At 46.6% G+C, this 23,289-nt stretch overlaps 1 protein-coding gene across 2 annotated transcripts in view; it reads right to left on the reverse strand.

The window, feature by feature from the left end:
- Positions 1-23,289, reverse strand: part of NT5C2 (5'-nucleotidase, cytosolic II) — a 957,242-nt gene that overhangs the window by 604,822 nt on the left and 329,131 nt on the right. The window lies entirely within an intron of this gene.

The following is a 23,289-nucleotide window of genomic DNA, read 5'->3' on the forward strand; positions in this document are numbered from 1 at the left end:
GCGCTTGTAACATGGTATGCCACTGGCTCGAGATGGCAGAGGGAGCCATGCCGAGAGTGACTGCACCACAGATTGTGTGTGTCCCTGTTAGGCAGAATCCTGTGCAGTTCCCTTGGGGAACACTGCAAGAAGATTAAGACTACAGGAGTAAGCAGTAAACCCAATTGGTAGCAGTCTGTACCACCCAGATTTACCTGGTAGCTGTGGCTGAGCAGTCATACTTCTCTCAAGATGAGTAGGGCAGTATACAGAGGATACACAATAGGGCTAAAAACATAGTAGAGCAAGCAAACACTGACCAGAGCTTGGTATCAAAAGTATATAATTATTTATTTAAAACACACTTTAGGAAATACACTAAGCACTATAAATCAAAGCAAGTTCAAACACAATCAGAAAAAGTATACACACCTCCCTTAATAATTATTAGACAAGTCTAGGTCAAAACACCACGATTTGTAAAAACAGATGTGAGCACGTAACTTAGATGGCACTCCAATAAGTTAAAGGGAGAGAAAAAGGAAGGTCATGAAAATAAAACAGTTCCCAACACTTTTCTAAGACCACAGCAAGTTAGTGAAGGCAGAGTCTACTGTAGAGCCAAAGTTCATAGGCCAGGACCACTTTAAATGGAGCAAGGCGGAATGTGCCCAAGATCACACAGTTTAAAAAGCACTCAAGTCTTTGCAGAAATGTTCAAAGGAGGTTGGTTTGATGCGAAAGGTAAAGTTAGAAGGTCTGGGGACCAACCCAGTTGGAAAGCCAAGGATTTAAGGGTCACCTTTAGCAATCCGCAGAAAGGGAGGCCAAGCGGAACACAGTACCTTAAAGGGTGAGGAAGCTCCGGCGGTGGCAGTTATTCCTGGCAGCGGGTGCAGTTTGTGGTTTCGACCGGGGGAAGAGAAGATCTCGTCGAGGAGGAAACTTGGATTTGTTGCACTGCCCAGGGAAGAGACCAGCCGCGGAGTTCATTCGGTAAAAAAGGTGCGTTCCTTTTATTCGCGGTCACAGTGGTGAAGCTTGGCTATCCGGCCACCGGGGTGCTTGGCAATGGCGATTCGACCAAGGGACGTCCTGGAAGGCGAATGGCGAACTGGTTGTCCCCACCAGTTCAAAGGGAGAAGACTCTTATAGCAGAAGATATTCCCTTGTCGTCGGGAAAGTGGTGAGGTTGTTGCAGCAGGGCTCCACCGGTGGTGTCGTCGTTGCAGATGGTCCAGCTTCTCCCCTCTTCAGATTTCTTAGGTCCTGTGTCGACCTCTGAAGTTCCAGTTCCCAAAGCCCTGCTTTTATGCAGAAAACCCCCCATTCAACAGCCCAGCTGTCACTTATACATGCTAAGTGTGAGCCCGGCGGCTCACCACTGGGCCAATCAGAACAGAGTGCGACTTGGGTTGCTAAGGCAACGCAGTCTAGGGTGCCAATTCCCCCACCCACACATCCTGTGGAACCCAGACAGAGTGGCACCAGTTGGAGGGCTTCTGTGAAGAAGCCTGCCAAAAAGTGGAACAAAGGGCCCGACCTTGGTTGGAGTTACAGAGACGGACACAAACGCCATTTTGGAAAAGAGTTCTGGCGAAAAGACCCAACCGGTGATTTTATATTAAATAAATAAACCGGCGGTATCTTTAACATTGCACCAAAAAGTGGTGCGTTTAAAATCAATGGGAAAATCCCATAGGAAATATTCCGGTGGAATATTTCGCGTGGTAACCACTGCCACCAGCCAGAAACTCGACAAGGGTGGACTGGACAGTGCCCCCTTGGAAACAGACCCAGGGGTAATCGAATTAACCCCTTCCAGTACTTCCACAATATGATGGTTTGTACTGGTTCTGTTCACAATTTTGGACTAGTAAAGCCAATGGTGACTTTACATGCCCTGGGAGACAGTAGTCAGTCCCAGGGTATGGAGTCTATGTTTGGGGGTCACTATGACCCCTGTGTTAATGCACTGAGGGTGCTGTGTAACACATACACTGAAACAGATGACACCCTATGGAGTAAAAAGACCCCATAGCCCATAAGAACACAATAAGTCAAAGACATACCTCAAATCATGCCTAAGAGTGGCGAGAAAAAAACAAACCCCAAAAATCCAGCAAAGCTGCTGGGGGACTCACTAGGTTTGGGAAATTAGCCATATAAGAGAATTCTCCTTAGCAGTCCCACAGCTCGATTTCTGATGGAAGAAGCCCAGGGCAGAGTACAATTGCTCATGGTATTGGTATGTTTATTTCTGGATTTGAGAAATGGTGATCCATGGCTCTGGTTGTTGATCCTAAAGTGCCTGTGGTGATCATCGTGCTGGGTAACCATTAACCGTTCCGTGAGTTGATATAGTTTTCACAGTGATATTAAGGTGGAAATGTCACTGAGTCATGCACTTGTAGGAAGTGGGTCATTACAGTGATCATTAAGCATAGAAATATTACGCAACTGATATGCTAATCATTGGCTGATTGCTCTGTGAATGTATGCACACATGCCAACATTGCAGCTTTGCACATTCCAACAACAGGAATATTCCATAAAATAGCAGCTGTTGTCTATCGGCTTCAATGAAACGAGCATAAATAACATTGCAGACTCAGTCATTTGACTTCTCATAACCGAACAACGGAATACTTCCTAAAAACCTGGCTAAAAAGGTTACACTCCACTATCTTTAGATTCATTACTCTTCAAAAAGACTTACGCAAATCTACCCAGATGCATGTTCTCCATAAAAGAATATATTGGGGCATATAGAATAAAATATAAACAGTCCCAGTCGAATATAAATTATTTAAGGAATAAACTTTGTGTGGGGCGTACTAAGCGCGAAGGGTACACAGCTAGCTGAACATCCCCAGTTGATCTGTCAGTAGTCAATAAAAAAAATTAAAAAGAGGTCTTCAAAGATGTTAAAAGCTGATTATCAAGGACACCGAAACCAGCTAAATCAACACACATTACCCGATTCAAGTCTGTCGGAGCATAACATCTCTTAAAACGAAATGGTATGGTGCATTATTGCAGCTGTGCCGGTTTTGCACAATGTGATAAAGTTTGCTTTTAAGGGAGTGAACTTATTTACTGTTTTTGTAAAAGCAACCGATTATCCCAGCTGTACATTAAATGTACATTTTATTGGTTGCTACATGGTTATTTGTGACAAAAGTTTGTATCTATTGTGTAATGGCTTAAATATATATATATATCACATTGCCGATTGGACTCGTGTTTGGCAACATTTAGTATTAAAACACATTGTAAACTCAGGAACCCCACTTTAGAAGAGACCTCCTGTGCAATGATTTAACAAAAATCATTAGAAGTGACATAAGCTCATCATTTTCCACACGGACTGGCACAAGCTACACGAGTGTGTTGATGGCTTGGCGCATAAAAAGGGCCTGGACTTGGTACGGGTTCTGTTTATAAGTAATGACCAATGTTTACACCAAGGGGTGTAAGAATATCCTTTGGAAAGTAAGATGGGACAATGTAGTAAGGTCACCGAGGATGAAGGAGAGGACACATTCTCCAGTAACTATGATGCAGTCCAAGATAAACGCGCCTAAAATTAGATGCAACTGGGAATAGATCCAAAGCTCACCGATATGAAAACACTGTCAGACACGGACTGGACGGCATCAATCAACCGGCTACAAGCTAATGACACATTCCCGCCAGAGGGGCAAACATGGAGTGGAGTAACCGGAGCTCAAGGGACGGTTCTCTGCTAGTGATACCCAGGGTGGTGAACAGCAGTGCCACACAACACTGGAAGCAGCGCAGCCTTTGCGCTGGAACTAAGGCGGCTTCCTTGTGCTGGGCCGCTCTCAGAACCAAACAACTAGAATTCGACAGGCACATTGTAATGTTGCTGGTTAAAGATGTCCTGTGATATTAACTGACAGAAATCTGTGCAGTATCAGGAAATAAGATCACTAGCGACTATCATTAACTGTAATCTTGCACAATTCCCACCTAGTATAAAAACATTCGATTCCAAACGCGTGCACACAAGAAAAACATTTGAAATCGTTGCTTTTCAAAGCTACGTCCGCGCTCAATAATGCCATTATAATAATACAAATAATAACTGACTTTCGTAGAAAAAACGCCTATACGCAAGTATTTTCGGTTCGCTTTGCCGGCCATAGCACAAAGCGAAAGCCTTATGTAGGAGGGACACAGTGTATACGCTTCATCGCCACTATAACGCCCATAGTGGAATGCGACCTGTGGATCACAGAACCGTTTCCAAGCTAGAATTAGTCCCTGTGTGGAGCCAGCATCACTCCTACAGACACAAGGCTGTTTTCACGTGCTGGCCTGAATTTCAGTGTGAACCATGCATGGCAGTCGTGTAGCTCCTTTAAAGAGCGTCTCGGATCAATGACGTGTTAGCGTCCACACCAGAGGGCTCTAGTGAGTACCTGCAGCCCGAGGTGATAACAGGTGTCACGAGCCACACCCAAGTTAAGGCCTGAAGGGAAGCTGAGGGATCATAACTAGGGTAAGGGGCGATAGTCCTCCCTTTCAGGATTGTTATGCCAGTATATGGCTAAACCACAAAAACAAGTAATAACAAGTTAGAAACAAAAGAAACATTGAAGGTGTCCAGAATTGTCCTGGTGGAATGTCGGCAGAAGAAGGCACTGAGCATTGACACAGACTGTTGAGATCTACATCAAGCTTTGTAACAGTGGTGAAGGCCACCTGCGGACCCATTCTTTGCAATCGCTTCCCAGCATTCCAATCTTGTGTGGTAGGTGCACAAAATATAGGTTCCAAGCCCAAAACAGAGCCCAGGGTGAGGGCAGAGCCCAATGGTGAGCCTTACTTGGGGCTTCCTATGGCAGAGCTTGCCCATTTCTACTTGCCCAGTGTGTACACATCAAAGGGAATCTTGGGATGCAGCCTTGTACAGTCAGTTAAGGCATCCAATCTTGCTGATTCACCCAAGAGCTGCAAACCGTGACACAAAGGAACATTATGGAATGCAGGCTTCTATTGAGGCATTACATCAATGGTGAAGTGGCCCTCTCCACCAGGTCTGCAAGCAATTATTATGTGGCACAATCACAAAAACTGGTTAGACAAGAAAATAGGCCAATTTTGTCTGCGGAGGATAGTTCAGCGGCAACGTGCTCACCTTGGAAGCTAGATGAGACAGAGCAACACAGGTTCGATCCCTGGGTCCGCGCTTAAAAACCTCTGGGTATTAAGCGTGTTATAAATAACCTATTAGATCATATCAATAAGGTATACCAATCAGCATTCTCACCATCAATCCCCATCTAGTGGTCAAATCTGTTGGGTGGGATCTACTCCCTTCACACTCATTGTGCCCTCTTCTCAACAGCAGGAGCTCTTGAAGGGCTTAGTACCACAGACTCAAAATGTATCATGGGACAAATTGCCAGCAAAATTCAGGTTTGTGGATTAAAGAACTTTCCAAGAACCCCCCTCCCCACCTCCATCTGGTGCTCAACCTTATATACATGGACTCCCTTTCTAGGATATGTGAAACGTTCTCCATCTCCTTTGGCTTCATTCTTTCCTTCACAGATAACCATGGTTGTGCCGGTGGGTGATGGTTTGCAGAAAGCAGATCTCTGTGAATCTTCTCACCCTTTCTCACTTCCTTCACAATATTTATAGATCGGCCTGTTGTGGAAGTTGAAATGTGTGGAGTGGCAGAAGAGGCACACACTCAGCACAAGTTTGCAATTTGCATCTTGAAATAGATTAGATTGTAGGGCTTTCAACCCCTTAACATGGCTTATGGGACTTTCAGGCCTCTCTGGCGTCCCCTTCCACTATTACTCTTATTAGAGAACACTGCATACGGAAGATAAGGCCTGTGATGGACTTCTTAGAATGTACATACAGCACCACTTTCTTTGAAAAGAAGCCCTGTGCACATTTTGCATCAGATTACGGGATGATGTGGGAACTTTGGGATTTTCCTCCAGAAGTCCGAAAGGACGGCCATCGCTGCTGAAGCGTGCTCAAGGCACGAGATGTCTCGGTGTTCGCTTTGATGGCCTGGAGAGACTCGTCCACAGTCTTTCCAAACAAATTGTCCCTGTCGAATCTTAATGATTGAGTAAGGGTGTTTCTACGACAACAGTGGCAGTCTTCGTGCTCACTCCATGCATTATTTGTGAATTGTAGTGTGCTGTCCGATAGCAGTCTCAGCCACTGACATACTTGGTAGGGGATGCACCTTTTGTGCAAGTGAGCGGAGTAAAGTAGCAAAGGTTTTCTAACACAATTCTTGCCCTTTATAGCAACCTGTGCAAATAATGCATCGCTGGTAGACAGCTTTGCAGTCTATTTCTGAATTATCAGCTCTGTCTTTTCACCATCTAACCAGGGTGCCAATATAAATGCAGTTGCCATATAATTTAAAAAAAGCTAAGAACATTTAGCTTTTCGTATCCAAATGAGGCATTAGACCACGCACCCCAAGTTAAATTGGCACCAGAGCTCTTTAACTTGTCCAGGCCGCATGTCTTTGGATCGGTCTGCAAATCTATCTGAGCCGTAAAGGACTATCCAAAGTTCAGTACAGTCATAAAAGCTGCCTGTATCCGCCTGTAAAATGACTAAATCGCAGAGTCGTCCACTTTCCTCCGTATTTGTGCGATATCCTTATCAAGAGATGTGACTGCAAAATTGCACGCAAAAAACATTCAGTTTAATGAAGCAGAGCAAGGAAAGCATGTATGCATCATATTGACCCACACCACTGTACCCCACCTTCAAGCTTTGTCCAAAAGTCATTTTCTCACCTGACAAGTGCAGAGTGGACCTCGCATATCGCCAAGTTGGCAGGTCAGGAGAGAGGGAAGGGCACTTTACACTAAGAGTACAGTAGTCGCTACGATGAGGACACTGCTGTATCTATTCCCCTTTCCTCCATTCTTGTGGACATCCCACGGGCGAATCAAGACGATGGGACGGTGCGACTGGATTCCAGATGAAGGCCTTATAAAGGATGATTTCCTTGCCATTTGTAAGCCTCCAAGAAACTATCCACCCAACTAAAGATGCTTTTTCTGATTGTTTGCTGGGAAGATTGTTCGCAAAGGCTACAAAAGCCTGTCTGAGGCACTCACATAAAACTATAAAGCATGACAGACGTTTTTCGAATGTAAGTGTCCATTTGACATCCAATAAAGTGCTAGTCAAAAAAGGAGACTCACATTTCTGTTCTCGTGGAAAACAGACGGAAACTTAGTTAAGAAGGATGATTACAAAAGTACTACAACATCGAGTCTTCTTGTGAAACATTGAATGTTTCAGAATCCTTCGTGGGTTGTAATTAAGTTATTCATCATGCTTAAGTGGCAGAAACTCAAATTGCACAACTCAAATGACTTATGACTCGCGACTCTGCATTCGGTATCCAAATTTAGTCAGTGGTTCAAGACGGATACATCAGGGTGTGGAGGGGCTATATTAGGTTGCCAAGCATATCCATATCAAAACACTGTCAGGACCTGAGCTATTAACCACTCTCCATTTCCTTTTTTCTTAAATATTACTACTGTTCTACACAAACATATGCAAAAATATCTAAAATGGTTTCATACAGGACCTCAAAAGAAAAATCAATAACAAAGCATGCAAGACTTAATGAATTACAACCTCTGAGGAGACCAGAAGGGCTTCATATGAATCTATAAAATATCTCAATGCAGGAGACATATTTACAGATAAGAACAACCCTCAACTGGTTTGCTGCCTAACTCTGACAGATACCAAGCAGTTCAGATTGGTAACCTGGGGAAACTCCCAGGGATTAATACTATTCCAAGTGATCTTCAATCCCTATATGGAAACACTCAGGTTGCTTCTCAACGATCCTAATATTTCACTTCAGCAATGTGCTTAAAATACTCAGTTATACCTCAAAGCAAATTGTACTCAAGACATTTCAGGCCTCAGGTAATTACTTACCTCCATCCAAGCTTGGATGAGAAGCACCTACCCGAAACTCAATCCCACCAAAACGAATTACGCCCTACTAGGCTATTAATCTAAACAGGAGGCCATCTAAGGGTGGCTGAATGGCATACACACTACTCAGTTGGTCCACTGTGCCAAATCACTCCCATTCATTATTGACAGCAATCTCGCACTCCAACACCATATGAACAAAAATGTCAAAGTATCAACTAGCATTCCTCCAAAGATAGAATCTGCTCCCATCTGATGATTTCAGAACTCTGTGCAAGCCCTGGTCATGTCAGCTCGATAATTACACTGGCCACCCATCCCAAACAGGATGCTCTTCAAAACGGCCTGCATTACATAGAAGGCAACAACTGCCCAAACACCAGCGTACCCAACCACAAAAGCTGTGAGCTCACGTGGGATTTGCTCCTCTAGGAGACATACCATTGCGAGCCTGGAGACTAAACTGACATACAAAGAGAAAACCAGGAAACTGGCCTCGTCTTGCTGCACCCTAGCTGACAGGAAAACCCTCCCGGATGTAATCAGGAAAGCTCCAACAGTTCAAGAAGAAAAAGAAGACCCTGCTCTTCAGGGAAACCCTAGGGGTCACTTAGGACTGGCTACGTTTCCGTATATACCACTGTGAGATATACAAGCTACTACTACCTGTAACTTACCCCTTCCATCAACCTCTGTTAACACCAGATTACTTGTAGTGCTAACTTGCGTCCTAGCTAGGTTTGCACTACATAAACTCGAAATATATTTTCCTTATTATTGGAAGCTTTGCATCTTTTGTGGATTTCCATGCTTATTTTAATAAAAACCAAGTAGAAAGAACATGTAACTGGGAAGTGGAACCGAGGTCGATCCCGTGAAGAGATAGTTTTCAAGACTGCTTGGCCCATCAGAATAGCCGAACTTTTGTCTTTAAATGAGCAATATTGCTTATAGAACACCCTCATACAACATTTAAGGTTAGTGCCTTCAAAATATCTCAACAGGTGCTTTTCAGGAAAGCAGTCATCACTACCTTCCCTCTTGTCGAATAACTACTCACCCTACCTGGCACCTGTATTTTAGCTGACACATGGCAGTATTTGATGGAGGCTACAAGTACCAGATGACTTCAGATTTAGGTACGGAGTGAACTGGGTACTTCCAGTTCTTTAAGATGAGTAGCAATACCCTTGAGATGGATGGGGATGCAGATTTAAATCAAACATCAATAATTCAGACAACACAAATAGCTTGGCAAAAGTGTCTGATTTAATGCAAGTAAGTAAAACGGGGAGTACAACGAACATCAGCAATCAATCGATAATCGAATCTCAACTCATTTAAGAAAACATTTTTTATAGACCAACTGCGTCACTACTGACATGTAGACCTGCATCATTACCAACATCATCCTACGTGGCAAACATCTAAAACCTATTGGGAAGCGGGATTGGTTCTATGTGAAGTACTAAATATAGGTGTAATATCTGTATAAACTAACAGAGAAATAATCGGATAGTCTACAACAGGTGGGACATCTAAGCCCTCCCTTCAAAATGGACACTATGAACGTCACTAACTGTGTGACATCCCATTGGCTACACAACTATAGGACCTCCAACTACGTGGCCGTCTACAATTCGTTGGCTACTAACCCCCGTCAATAGCTTTCCACCTACGTGAGCAGCATGCGGACTGAACAACCAGGTGCGGGTGAGCTTGTCTCGACACTAGCTTCCCACCAATTAAAAAGGACACTCCATCACCTCAACGTTTCAGTGTCGATTAGTGTCTGAAGTTGGCCCTGACTTTGTACTGATCTCTAGGATGTTTTAAAGAGTATGGGTACTGTCTGGCTTCCACGTGTAGGTGTGATCTCCTCATGCATCCAACTTTCTTCCATCACGTGACTGGACACCATGAATTGAACCTTTTTTGTGTATTTAACTGTATTTTCCAAAAGTCCTCTGACGTCTTAGTTTATACTTGACCTTCTTGAATAGGAACTTCTGTTCTTTCACGTTAATTTTATCTAATGTCAGCCAATTTTAGTTCTGATAAAACCTTGGCTCTTTGGCCCAGATTTACCTGGTAGCTGTGGCTGAGCAGTCAGACTTCTCTCAAGAAGAGTTAGGCAGTATATAGAGTATACACAATAGGTACAGAGATACAGTAGCACAAGCAAACACTGACCAGAGCTTTGCTGTAAAAGTATATAATTATTTAAAGACACACTTGTAAATTACACTAGCACACAAGAGGTAAGTAAATTCAACACACAGTCACTAATATATATATACAACCCTAATTACTTATTAGACAAGTTTTAATGAGAAACACCACTTATTTTCAGACAGAGGTGAGCGCTTAACATAAGATGGCACTCTAATAAGTTATTAAAAAGGGAGGGCAAAAGGCAGAGTTATGAAAGCACACAAATTTCAATACTTTTCAAAGAACCACAGTGAGGCAGGTTAGGCAAAGTCTACTGAAGAGCAAGGAAGTTCAAATGCTAGGCCCACTCTTAGAGAGAGCAAGCGAAATGTGTCCAGGATCACACAGTGGGGTTATGCCCAAAGAGTCTTTGTAGGAAGTTCACAAAAGATTGAGATCAAGTCAGGAAAAGTTAGTTAACAGGTCCCAGGCTAACCCAGGATAGAAAGTCGAGGATTTACTGTCAACCCGAACGATCTGTCGCAAGGGAAGCCAGACGGGACACAGTACCTGAAAGTGGGAAGAACTCTCCAGCGGGGGCAGTTGTTCCTGGCAGCGGGTGCAAGTTGGTGTTTCGTCCAGAGGAACAGGAGGTCTCGACGTGGAGGAAAGCTGAAGGTCGTTGCACTGCCAGGGAAGAAACCAGCCGCAGAGTTTCCCAGTTACAAGGTACCACCCTTTTCTTCGCGGTAGTGGTAAACCGTGGTATTCCGGTTGCCGGGGTGCTTGGCACAGGCAAGGCGGCCACGAGAATGTCCAGGAAGGCGAAAAGACGGGCAAACTGGTTATCCCCACCAGTCAAAGGAAGAAGCCTCTCCGGACTGGAGATCTCCTCTGTCCTCGGGAAAAGTGGTGAGACGGTTCAGCAGGGCTCCACCGGTGGTGTCGTCGTTGCAGGTCGGCTCGGCTTCTCCCTCCTCTGATTCTTTAGGTCCTGTGGCAACTTCTGAAGTTCCAGTCGCAAAAGCCCTGCTTTTATGCAGCAAACCCCCATTCATTTAGCCTAGCTGTCAATCAAAAATGCTAAGTGGAGAGCCGGCCGGCTCACCACTTGGGCCAATCACACAAGAGTGCGACTTGAGTTGCGAAGGCAACTCAGTCCAGGGTGCCTAAACCCCCTCCCACACCCCCTGTGGTACCCAGACAGAGTGGCACCACTTTTGGAGGCTGCTGTGGAGAAGCCCGCCAAAAAGTGGAACAAAGGGCTCGACTTGGGTTGGAGTCACAGAAGAGAACACAAACGCCATTTTAGAATTGAGTTCTGGCAAAACATACCAACCGGTGAATTAATATTAAATAAATAAACAGGCGGTATGTTCGAGGCTATAGGAATTAAATAATTAAAGTTGGTAGCCTCGAACAATGGGAAAATCCCATAGAGATATATTTGTGGTCAAATATAAAAAGTAGTATCCACTGCCACCAGCCAAAACTCAATCAGGGGGGACGGAGACGTGCCCCCTCGAACAACAGACCCCGGGGCAATCGAATTGCCCCGACCAGTACGTCCACAATATGATGGTTTGTATTGGTTTCTGTTCATAATTTGGGACTAGTAAAGCCAATGCTGACTTTACATGCCCTGGGAGACAGTAGTCAGTCCCAGGGTATGGAGTCTATGTTTGGGGGTCGGTACGACACCCCTGGGTTACGGCACGGAGGGTGCTGTGTAACCCACATCAAAAAGACATGAAACCCTATGGAGTAAAAGATCCCATAGCCCATAAAACACATGGAAAGACAAAGGAACACCACAAATCATGTCTAAGAGTGGGAGTAAAAGAGTCTCTCTTAGCAGGAGAAAGAAATAAACCCCAAAAATCCAGCAAAGCTGCTGGGGGACTCACTAGGTTTGGGAAATTAGCCTTTACAGAGAATTCTCCCTAACATGCCCTGAGGGAGCCTTCTAGACGTGAGTGAGTACAGAAAAGAGATATAAAAAGATGTCTATGTTCCTTCCATCCGAGCGGGGGGGAAGGGTGGTCGCATGTGAATCTAAGCAGATACAACCATCAGAAATGCTTTTACGGTAAGTAATGCATTGTCTTCTGATGTTTGTTAATCTGCTTAGAATCACATGCATAGACTAGCGAGCAGTACCCGGAGTGGGAGGTGGGTTGTGAGAAGGAACAGTAGAGAAAAGATGTCTTAATACTGCTTGTCCCACCTGGGAATCAGATCTAGAGTGAGCATCTAGACAGTAGTGTTTTGTAAAGGTGTGTACAGAACTCCAGGTTGCTGCTTTGCAAATGGACTCGACGGGAACATTTGCAATGAATGCTATGGATGCCCCAGTGCCTCGAGTAGAGTGTGCTCTTGGCTTGAAGGGTAGTTCTCTCTTAGCAAGAGAGAAACAGAGAGTAATGCATTGAACAATCCATCTAGATATAGTGGACTTTGAGGCTGCATCCCCTTCTCTTCCTTCTGCCACCGAGACAAATAACTGATTAGTCTTTCTTAGTGGTCTAGTTCTTTCCATATAAAACATGACAGCTCTGCGCACATCAAGTGTATGCAGGCTTTTTTCTCCCATATTTGAAGGGTTTTGAAAGAACGTTGGTAGTTCTACTGACTGGTTGACATGGAATTTCAAGATGAATTTCGGTGCAAACCTCGGGTGTGTGTGTAGAACCACTTTATCTTTGTGAACTGTTACAAAGGGGTCTAGAACAGAAAGAGCCTGTAGTTCACTTACTCTCCTAATGGAGGTGATAGCTCTTAGGAAAGCAGTCTCAAGAGTGAGGTCCTTAATAGTTGCCTTGTGCAAGGGTTCAAAGGGTGAGCCCATGAGCCTGGTAAGTACCACAATTAGGTCCCAGCCGGGGGCTGGGCTTGCTATTGGAGGGTGTATTCTCTTTACCCCCTCCATGAAGGCTTTGATAACTGGGACTTTCCACCATGACACTTTAAGTTGGGAAGTGGTGTATGCAGAAAGTGCAACTAGGTGGACTTTAATATAATTGAACACTAGACCCGAGTCCAGTAAATGGGTCAGGTACAGAACAATGTACGTGAGAGAGCAGTCAACCAGGTTGATGCTTCTTCCTCTACACCAGATGCCAAATCTCTTCCATTTGCTAGAATAACAGTGACGAGTGTTAGGCTTTCTAGCCTCCCTGAGGATGTCCATGCATCTCTGCAGGAGCTGTAAATGTCCAAATTCTATGATCTCAGGAGCCAGGCTGCTAAGTTCATGGTCTGAGGGCATGGATGCAGCGTCCTGCCCTTGTCCTGTGACAGCATGTTGTACGGGCAGGGAAGTTTCACTGGAGGAGATAGAGACATCTCCATCAAGTGAGCGAACCATGGCTGCCGGGACCACATAGGGGCCACTAGTATCATGGTAACTTGTTCCTGGTGCATCTTGTGCACAATCTTGTTGAGAAGGGGAGACGGGGGGGGTGGGAGCGTAAACAAATTTCCCTGACCATGGAATCGATAGACCGTTCCCCTTGGATTGGTTCTGGGGGTACCTGGAGGCGTAATCTTGGCATTGTGAGCTCTCCAGAGTTGCGAACAGGTCTATTTCTGGGAATCCCCATTGTGTGAAAACATCGAAGACGATGTCTTCATGTAACCGCCATTCGTACTCTGAGGGCAGAGGGAAGTCTCTGCTGAGTTCGTCTGCTAGCAGATTGAGTTCCCCTGATACATGTTGTGACAGTAGGAACATGTGTTTGAGAGCCCACTTCCAGATGTTCTGGGACAGCTTGGACAGTCCTGGAGAGTGAGTGCCCCCTTGCTTGTTGAGGTAGTACATGGCTGTGGTGCTGTCCGTGAGGACCATCACTGTCTTCCCTTGGAGGTGTACCTGGAAGGCTTTTAGTGCCTTGAACACAGCCAGTAGCTCCAGTAAGTTTATGTGCTTGGATGCTACGCTCAGAGTCCACACTCCTTGAGCAGTCTGATGGGATAGGTGAGCCCCCCATCCTGTGAGGGATGCGTCTGTGGTTAGAGTGGCTTCCACTGCTGGGGTGGCGAATGGTTTCCCTATTACCAGGTTTTCCTTCGACCACCAACGTAGCGAGAGAACCAAGGCCTGCGAGACCACCACTAGATCGTCCCATTGTCCGCTGGCCTGACACCACTTGCTGTTGAGCCACTCTTGCATTGGTCGCATGCGCAGGCGCGCGTGAGGTACCAAATAAATACATGACGCCATCATTCCTAGCAAGCGCATTGCTCTGCGTACCGTCACCTCTCGATCTGCCACACATTGAGGGATCTGAAACAGCATGTTTTGGACCCTCTCGTTGGAGGGGAAGACGAGGCCATCCTTTGTTCGAATTAGAGCCCCTAGGAATTGTTCGATCTGGCTGGGGTCTAAGCTGGACTTCTTCTCGTTGATGGAGAAGCCCAGTTGGAACAAAAGGTCTACAGTCTTTTGGGTATTTGAGAAGCATGTTTCGTAAGAATCCCCCGTTATGAGCCAGTCGTCGAGGTAAGGGTATACTGGGATGGACAACCTGCGCAGGTGGGCCGCTGCTACTGCCAGTACTTTCGTGAATACGCTCGGTGCTGATGTTATGCCGAAGGGTAGCACTCTGAACTGGTAGTGTTTGCCCTCTATCATGAACCTGTGTTATTTCCTGTGCGCTGGCAACATTAAAATATGAAAGTATGCATCTTTCATTTCCAGTGTTGTCATGTAATCTCCTTGTGATAGCAGGGGGATCACTTCCTGTAAGGTCACCATACAAAACTTTTGAGGTTTGACAAATTTGTTCGCTGGGCGCAGATCTAGTACAGGGCGCATGGTTAAGTCCTTTTTGGGTACAAGGAAGTACACTGAATAAATACCTTCCGTTACCTGAGATAGAGGCACGACCTCTATGGCCCCTTTTTCCAGTAGCTGGTCCACTTCTTGCAGAAGGATGGTGAGGTGTTCTGGTGTTATGCGTCGTCCCCTTGGGGGTCTGTACGTTGGGGAACTGTTGAATTCTATACAGTAGCCGCGGGCTATGGTTGATAGTACCCAGCGGTCTGATGTTATCCCCTCCCATGCTGGAAGAAAGGATGTTAATCAGCCCTCGACTGGCGATGCAAGGGAGGTGACCCGAATCTTCGAGTCATTTGGTGTTGGTGGCTTGGGAACCTCTAGGGGTGGAACCCCAACCTCTCCCTTTGCCACAGCGTTGTCCTCTCTGGTTGTATTGTCCACTGGTACCTTGGTTAGAGGACCAGTTGTTTGCAGAGTATTGCTGCTGCTGATTTTGCTGCTGGCGTTGGCCTCGAAAAAAGCGCCTATTGCCATAGCCACGTCTGTTAGGAGGCCTATAAATCTGGTCTTGGGTTTTGATGGTGTCAAACTCTTTCTTTGCCGTTTCTAGTGCCTCATCAACCGCCTTCCCAAAGAGGATGGCATCCTCTATAGGCTTGTTGATTAGAGATGCTTGTGTTTCAGGTTTAAACCCCGAATTACGAAGCCAGACATGGCGTTTGAGGAGTATTCCTTGGACTAGGGAACGGCCAGCCGTTTCTGCAGCATCCAGAGTGTTTTTCATGATGCTTTGGTTGACTAGGGTCCCTTCAGTAATCGTAGCCAGAAGCCGTGTACGTAGGGGTTCTGGCACCTACTCGATGTCCTCACTTAGCTTGCTCCATTGTGCATCTGCCTAACTTGCTAGCAAGGAGTTGTTGTTTGCAATCCTTGCGGAAAAAGCAGCTGAGGCTGTGATCCTCTTCCCTAGGGCATACCATTTTTTACCCTCTTTATCTGGTGGTGCCTCGCTGGTTGTCAGCGGGACCCCTGCTCTTTTCCTTGTATTTGTCACCACTAGGGAGTCTGGTACAGAGTGGCCCCTGACGTACAACAGGTCTGAAAGAGAGGGACTGAATAGTTTTGCTTCGTCTGGTGGTTTGGGGGTAGCGCCCTTATCTGGGGGAAGCCCAGTCGCTGGTCGCATTTGCGGTTGCGAGGGGGGCTTGAGACTCTTACGGTCTGAGGAGGACGCCGGTGGAACCTGCGTCTCCGTTGGCGCTGATGGTTTCTTCGTCTTCGATGAAGAGCCATGGGTTATGTGTTTATGGGTGTGTTTTTTGTGTGCGTCAGTGTCGCCGGGGGGGGTTCATCCCCATAAGCAGGGCGTGAGCCGAGCTTGTCGGGGCCGGGGACAGCCGACGAGGAGCGCGACTTAGAGAGGTCTACGACTTCCGAAACGGATGTCGGGTTATCACATTCCTCGTCACTTTCTGCGGAGGCGGGTGAGGAATCAGACCTCGACATGGCGTAGGCGCCCACCTCTTGACCCTGCGGTCCTTTAAAGTCTTAGGCTTAAGAAGCTGACAAGCCGCGCAGCCGTCTTCCTTGTAATCGAGGAGCAAGCAACAGTTACACCGTTTATGCTTGTCTTTCCAGGTGAACCTGCCCTTGCAACGCGGGCAAAACCTAAAGGGTGTCCTCTCCATAGCTGAGGAAATATTTAGCTGTGATAACAACCCCGAGGGAAAGGAAAGGGAAAGGCATTCTCAGAGAGAAACAAGAAATGTCCCACAACCCCACTCTCCCTACTGTCTTTTGGCCGGCGAGGCCAGGCCACGTGTTCGGCAGCGCCGAAGGATCTACTCAGTCTCGTCCCTGCTGTCGAAGTTCTTACTCGGCGGAGAAACAGCTTTGCAGCTACGTTAAGGGAGGGATCTATGTAATGGATATTAATAAGGAACGACCAAAGGTCGAGTAAATGAATTTGCAATGTCTCTCGAGGAGCTCGCCTAAAGGCGACCAATATCTGGGCGGAAAAAAACAATCTAAGGGACCTTGACGCGTGAGGGATTGTGGGTACACCGCACGTCACTATAGGGATAGTGTTACAGACACGCCTTGTCGACGTCCCCTTTTCGACTACGAAAAACAAAATGCAATACTCCGCAGTGACCACTGGATGTCGGACTATGCACAGCATGTGATTCTAAGCAGATTAACAAACATCAGAAATATATATATGTATTATGTGGGTGCTTGCCGCAATCTATCAATCTATTTACTATAAGCGTTTGGCTAGCTTCATGATTGCTTTGCTGCTTGCGTTTCATTGCATATGAACACGTTTAAACTAACTAAAATATCTTCATCACGTTTGTAGCATAAGTTTCTTCATCTTGATCCCAAAATGTTACTTATCCTTAGTACTTCTTCATAAATCGTCTGCCTCTCAGGTCTGATTATCTTCTTTATATGGAATCGATTTGGTTTCGTATGACGTCACCATTCATCCTGGTCATTCAGTTTCTTTGTTTCATCAGGAATCACATTGAAATGGCCATCATATTGTCTTGGATGTTGGTATGGTTTCCTTCATGGATACTTTACTTCCAATACTCTCTTAGGTATAGGCATTCTTATGGGTACTGCACAGAGTCATTGTTCCTCTTCTTGCCTTCTGATTGGTGTAGTATATGTCACATACTTTGGTTCACACTTCTCAGGTAATGTAGGCAGGGTAGGTGGAGTGGGGGTGCTTGGCTCATCCTCTACAGGAGCATCCTTTTTGCCTGCACCATGAGCTCCATGATAAGCAATAGGTTATTTGCATATCCAAGGTACAACATAAAATGTCTGCTGCCATAGAAGGATCCTTAAAAAACACCAGTAAGCAGGCTTCTTCATTTGTCATAGTCAGAGGCCAACTTCGGAAGTGAAGAAGAATGTGTTTGAAGCACAACTGGCTGCATGCAATTTGATTAATCGTTTGGATGCAGAGAGCTTCAGACACAATAACCCTACCAACGTTACTATGGTCTTCCAGGCAACATATTTTAAGTCTGCAGAATGCATATGTTCAAAAGGCCCAGTCAGGGGCCAGGTGTGCACCGCATTCTAATACCAGGGCATCACTGGCAGCTTAAATGGGAGAAAAAAACTGCAGATTAGAGATCAAGAACCTCTTTCTAAATTGGATGGAAAACAGATATCTTTTTCATGCTTATATCTTTATACTGCCATCACTTGAGCTCTGATCCAAGAGCGTGTGCCCTGAGACCTATGGGTGTGTGGCGCGTTACAAAAATTAAAATAAATAAGTGTTGTGCCCCGACTGCCAAATGTAGTAGATAGGGGAGATCTTACAGCAGAAGTGAAGTAGCTAGGTTCAAGTTTGCGCCTTTACACAAAGCACTGATTGATTGATATTTTATTTCTATTGCGCTCATACACAATTGTTACAGAATGCTCATACACTGAACCGTTTCCACTCATGGAAGTAGATTATGTTGGCAAAGGTTGCTTTAGAGCGTGTCAACCCTTTAGAGGAGGGTTTTGGTGACCATACTCTAGCAGCTCAGGAACCAGGCTGCTAACCTCAGGGAGGCCGGACTGTGATGTTGGAGCGGCTTTCTTGGTTTCAACATGCCTAGTCAGAGTTAGAGCGCCTTCATCTTGCCACTGACCCTGCTGCTCAGCTGAGTGTGCATTTACACATTTTGTTGGGGCATTGCCTGCCAAGGAGGCCCTAGCCAGTCTACGCCATTGGGAACCTGGTCTGCTATGGACAGTGCCACACAATGTTAATAAAACCATATAACCCCAGTTCGGGCTTTTAAGGTCAACTTGCATGCAGAGATATGCATGACACTGCCCGCCAGTGGCAACAGAGAGAATAGGTACACAACCGTGTTAGTCCCTTAAAAATGCTTCACCAAATGCCTTCTGGGCAATTGTCAAAGAGTGCCAGGAGGCAGCAGCATGTCTGGTATTCCTACTGAAATGGCTAATCCACTGTGTCCCGAAACAGCTCCCCAATCGCATGTTTCCAAGAAGGCACTGCTGAAGTGATCTACATTAATGTTCTTTACCTCTATTAAGGGTACCCTAAACACAGTTGTCTGATGTTTGGTGGCCCAACCCCAGAAGGCTTACGACTATGTAGAGGGTCAATAACCTTGTACCTCCTTACTGTTTTTTTTATAGTATATGATATGATAGGTTATTTATAATTTATACCCAGAGGTTTCTAAGCACGGACCCAGGGATCGAACCTGTGTTGCTCGTGTCGTCTTGCTTCAGAGGGGAGCATGTTGCCCCCGAGCTATCCTCCCGAGACTAGTACATGCTAGTATAGTGGTGCTACCTGACTGGACTAATACAGGTCTTCATTTGACCTGTGGCAATGAAGTCCATAGGGGAGATTTTGCTGCGCTCTGTTCCAAGAGGAGGTGCAACAGATTTGACTTTAAAGTAACAGCATGAATGAATGAATGAATGAATGAATGAATGAATGAAAGAAGACTACTATCGCACAAATGCAGTTGATCCTACAACCTACTGGCTTGCTGGAGTTTGTTGACATAGCCAGCATCACCGCCAGCAACTGAATTGCAGGATCCAAAGAAGCTTTGTCAATGCTTAATTGAAATCGTATATGTTGAAATAGAAGCAAGCATTGCATTATGGCCACTGGTAAACGCATATTGCTGCTGTCACAGAACATCCAATCGTCCAGGTATGTGTATAAATGAAACCCCTAGCATAGATGCGCTCCCACTGGCACTAGAATGTTCAGGAATATTCGAGGAACGGTGGTCAATCCAAATGGCAGAACCTTAAACTGCCAATGATCCTCTCATTAGGAACCACTGGTGGCTGCAGAGGTCTGGAACATAACAAAAAGCACTGTGACCACAAAAAGTCTCCTCTAGAGCCCCAAAGTCCATGATGGACAACATGCTCTATGACAACTTCCCCAAGAAATAACAGGAGTACACTGCCTCCCCCAGTTGCTGTCTGAGAATTTGTTCAACTACGTTCTTGCATAACAAGTCTTCGACTTTCATTCCGAGCATGCATAGATTGGGGTTAATGTGCTGTACGTTTTGGCTTACACCAAATTCCTGGCTACGGCCTTAAAGGGCTGACTCTCTCACTACAAAGCAAATTAGGATGCCCTCCCCCTAACAAGGTGGAATTTGGGAGCAGACCAAGGAGGCAAGTCCGGCCTGCTTCTTCTGCGAACTGCACCTTTAAATTGCAGACAAGTAGCTCTGTCGAGCCTTCTGTTGGAACTGCTGTGGGCAATGGTATTGTGACTGAGAAGGTTGTTGGGTCGTAGCTGTCGCCGAGTAGCTGGTTCTTCCAAAGCACTTTCCTACTCCAGGGTAAAGTGTATAGGGGTGGAATTGCAAGATAGACCCCAATGACCGAGTCATACAAGTGTTCACTTTGATACATGCAACATCTGCGTGTACTTCTGCACCAAATAGCTGTTCACCGTTTATGGGGAATATCGAGAACCTCAGCCTATATAGGCCTGAAACAAGCCCATTTCAGCCAGGATAGTCTTGAGGACTATTTTGGAAACCAGCGTATGCCACATTCAACACCGTTTGGGGGAAGAGTTTGCCTTGTTGCTAGGAGGAAAACGTTTTGTTTTGTTTCATCTACAGGAGCTAGGTAATACGTGTCAAACACTGATGCTGAATTCTGCTGGGTGAGCATCATCACTTTATTAGAAGCTAGAAAATTGTGGTGATCTTCTGGCCCCTGCTCTTGGTATTTCACACATTTCTTCAGAGAAGCAACTGCCATGGGAAAATCTGGTGAAATGTTTCTTTCGTTTCTGCACCTTCAACTTTATATATTTTTGGAACTGTGATAGAAGCCTAAGAATGCATAGTCTTGTGCACATATTAAGTTTAGAATGTAAGGGTCAGCTTAGGGTTTTTGGACACAGGACGGAGGACACTCCTTTGTTTAACATCCGACGCAGACGTTCCTTATTTTTGTTGATGTGGGGAAACCCCTTTTAGGATCAGGAATCCCTTTTAGGATTAGGAATAGTTAGGGATTTTCCCCAACCCACTTGTTATTTTGAAAATAAAATGTCACGTCATCTTGAAACTGATTACTGTATCCGAGACTGACTCTTGATCCCTTACGCCATGGGTGCACAACATACGGCCCGCGGGCCAGTTGCGGCCCGCCATGCCCTTTTGACCGGCCCGCGAGGCACAAAGACTTTCCTAATGGAGGGCGGCCCGCGGCCGCCCTCCATTAGGAAAGTCTTTGTTGTCTTCCGGGCCGGTGAAAACACTGGCCCACATTGGCTCAGCACACACACGCATCACGTCGCTCCTACGAGCCACGTAATGCGTGTGTGCTGCACCAATGGAGGGCCAGCATTACGGCTGGCGTGGCCCATAAGGCTTGATGCCGGAAGGCATTTCAGCCTTGGACCATGCCAGCCGTAGTGCGATTCCAGCGACTTCCAGCTTACCTGCCTGCCTGCCTTCCAGCACGTCTCCGGTAAGTGGTCTGTTTGTGTTTGTGTGTCGGGTTTGTTTTGCTTTATGTTTGTGTGTATGAATGTTTGTGTTTGAATGTATTTTGTGTATATGTTGAGATGCGGGGGTGCGGGGGTGTGTCGGATGTGTATGAATGTTTGTGTTTGAATGTATTGAGTATGTTGAGATGCGGGGGTGGGGGGGTGTGTCGGATGTGTATGAATGTTTGTATTTGAATGTATTTTGAGTGTATGTTGAGATGCGGGGGTGGGGGGGGTGTCGGATGTGTATGAATGTTTGTGTTTGAATGTATTGTGTGAATGTTGAGATGCGGGGGTGGGGGGGTGTAGGATGTGTATGAATGTTTGTATTTGAATGTATTTTGTGTGTATGTTGAGATGTGGGGGGGTGTGAATGTTTGTATTTGAATGTATTTTGTGTGTATGTTGAGATGCGGGGGTCGGGGGTGTCGGATGTGTATGGATGTTTTGATTTGTTTTTTGTGTGCTGAGTTGGGGGTGGGGGTTCGGGTCTGTATGGGTGCTTGTTTGAGAGTTTGCTGATTTGGGGGGGTGGGGGGTTCGGGTCTGTATGGGTGCATGTGTGTGTGTGTGTGCTGAGTTGGGGGGATGGGGGGTTCGGGTCTGTATGGGTGCATGCTTGAGTGTGTGTGTGCTGAGTTGGGGGTGGGGGTTTGGAGTTGGGAGGGGGTGGGGGGTTTGGGTCTGTATGGGTGCCGGTTCGGGTCTGTATGGGTGCATGCTTGAGTGTGTGTGTGTGCTGAGTTGGGGGTGGAGGGTTGGGGTCTGTATGGGTGCATGTTTGTGTGTGTGCTGAGTTGGGGGGTGGGGGGTTTGGGTCTGTATGGGTGCATGTTTGTGTGTGTGCTGAGTTGGGGGGTGGGGGGTTCGGGTCTGTATGGGTGCATGCTTGAGTGTGTGTTTGTGCTGAGTTGGGGGTTCGGGTCTGTATGGGTGCATGTTTGTGTGTGTGTTGATTTGGGGGGTGGGGGTTCGGGTCTGTATGGGTGCATGCTTGAGTGTGTGTGTGTGCCGAGTTGGGGTGGGGGGTTCGGGTCTGTATGGGTGCATGTTTGTGTGTGTTGATTTGGGGGTGGGGGGTTCGGGTCTGTATGGGTGCATGTTTGTGTGTGTGTTGATTTGGGGGGTGGGGGGTTCAGGTCTGTATGGGTGCATGCTTGAGTGTGTTTGGGGCATAGTGTTTGGTTGGGGGTGAGGGGGCCATGGGGCATAGTGTTTGGCTGGGGGTTAGGGGGGTGAGGGGGCCATGGGGCATAGTGTTTGGTTGGGGGTGAGGGGGCCATGGGGCATAGTGTTTGGTTGGGGGTGAGGGGGCCATGGGGCATAGTGTTTGGTTGGCGGTGAGGGACAGGGGGCATAGTGTTTGGTTGGGGGTGGGGGGCCATTGGGCATAGTGTTTGGTTGGGGGTGAGGGTCAGGGGGCATAGTGTTTGCTTGGGGGGTGAGGGACAGGGGGCATAGTGTTTGCTTGGGGGGTGAGGGACAGGGGGCATAGTGTTTGGTTGGGGGTGGGGGCCATGGGGCATAGTGTTTGGTTGGGGTGGGAGCCATGGGGCATAGTGTTTGGTTGAGGGTGAGGGGGCCATGGGGCATAGTGTTTGTTTGGGGTTGGGAGCCATGGGGCATAGTGTTTGGTTGGCGGTGAGGGACAGGGGGCATAGTGTTTGGTTGGCGGTGAGAGACAGGGGGCATAGTGTTTGCTTGGGGGGTGAGGGACAGGGGGCTTAGTGTTTGCTTGGAGGTGGGAGCCAGGGGGCATAGTGTTTGCTTGGGGGTTAGGGGGGTGAGGGGGCCATGGGGCATAGTGTTTGTTTGGGGTTGGGAGCCATGGGGCATAGTGTTTGGTTGGCGGTGAGGG

This window comes from Ambystoma mexicanum, chromosome 8, assembly GCF_040938575.1.
Source record: "Ambystoma mexicanum isolate Mex_15411 chromosome 8, UKY_AmexF1_1, whole genome shotgun sequence".
Taxonomy (NCBI): Eukaryota; Metazoa; Chordata; class Amphibia; order Caudata; family Ambystomatidae; genus Ambystoma; species Ambystoma mexicanum.